The 1,503-nt window shown below is 30.1% G+C and overlaps 1 long non-coding RNA gene across 1 annotated transcript; it reads left to right on the forward strand.

Moving 5' to 3' along the window:
* Positions 1 to 6: 6 nt before the first annotated feature.
* Positions 7 to 861, forward strand: LOC134268440 (uncharacterized). Its single transcript, XR_009992366.1, has 3 exons — positions 7 to 138; positions 374 to 441; positions 714 to 861. It is a non-coding gene; the product is annotated as an uncharacterized LOC134268440 (long non-coding RNA).
* The last annotated feature ends 642 nt before the right edge of the window (positions 862 to 1,503 follow it).

Genomic DNA, 1,503 nt, shown 5'->3' on the forward strand with positions numbered 1-1,503 from the left:
CTGCCTTTGTATATAACAAAGTTAGACTCCTTAGAGGAACGTCCTATATAGTGTTGTCAGAGACTGTATCTATATGTAGTCTGCCATATTTAGTACCGGTAATCTTGAATGACCAGATATACTGACTACTGACAGATAGTAAGTGCACTCTATATTTTATTATCTTAATTAATTTCTTATTTAATATTTCTGTAAATTATCTAATTTATGCATTTTCTATCATTCATGAGTAAATTCAGTTGATTTGATTGTAAAGTATCTTTCTCTTACTTTTATCATTTGATCTTGGTAATTTATAAATATCAGTTATCAATTTCATTGATGTGACCTGATTATTTATTTTGAAGTTATATAGTTGAATTATTATTTACAGTTGGTATGTAATACATACACCAGACATATTCAGAGAACTATGTTGAGTTAGCCTTGTTCCATAAACAGGTGATTAATTGATATAATCATATGTTTTTTATCATAGATAAATGTAACATGAAATAGTTGCATTGGAATGTATATATATTTACTCAGTAATATTGTACATGAACATTATCAGAATTAATGTTTTTATATTTTATGCAGTCAAGGGGAATAACTTGTAAATGATTTGAACTTTATAATTATAGTGCAAGAGTTATCTTTCTTGTAATGAGCATATATTCCCTTGCAAGTTGATTATTGACTTTTATACTTACTATTGTTTATTCCTATTACAGGGCTATACTTTCATTGTTATTCTACATACTACTTCACCTGTATATATATATATCATCGATCCATCCATATCAACACTTGAATGATGTAATAAATGATGAACCCACAAGTGGCGACTTATTCTTTAATAATGAGTTAAGGACCACTATTACATTACCGAAAGGTAATGTGTTAGGCTTAATTTGATTGGTCGAGAGATTGTAATTTCCCCGAAAGACGTCGCTGTAGTCAACCCGCAGATTTCGAATGAAATAAGTCAGGGGTCCAACGGCAACGTGTTGACTCAGGACCCCTAACGTTGTGAGGATGCTAGTTTATATACAGACTATTTTTTTTAATTATGATAAAAACAAAATGGCCGAGAAAATATTTATGAAAAATATATAAAACCACAACTTAATCTATTCTCCCTTCCCTATTTTTTAACGTGGAAATTTGAATAGCTATACATTTTTCAGTTTTATATTTCAATTAATTTTGACTTGATATCCCTATAAGAGTTGAAGTTTTAACTTGTAAAAGACAAATCATACGGCACAATACATACTATAGAGCTACGATGTATTTAAGCTTTGTTGAATAAATCATCTGCGTAAGAACTTCCTTGATTTATTTACAAAAACTATACTTAGTGACACCATCTTTGAAAAACAAATACTGAATGAAAACGCTCTTGCTTTTTGAGTAACATATACTTGTTAGTGTACTTAAAAAAAATGAATCAGCTCAATTTTCACACTATGACAAAGCATAGGCGTCGGAAGCAAATTGGAAGTGGGGGAGGGGGGCTAA

This window comes from Saccostrea cucullata, unplaced genomic scaffold, assembly GCF_032062105.1.
Source record: "Saccostrea cucullata isolate Sc308-1 unplaced genomic scaffold, CSIRO_AGI_Scuc_v1 ctg9494, whole genome shotgun sequence".
Lineage (NCBI taxonomy): Eukaryota > Metazoa > Mollusca > Bivalvia > Ostreida > Ostreidae > Saccostrea > Saccostrea cuccullata.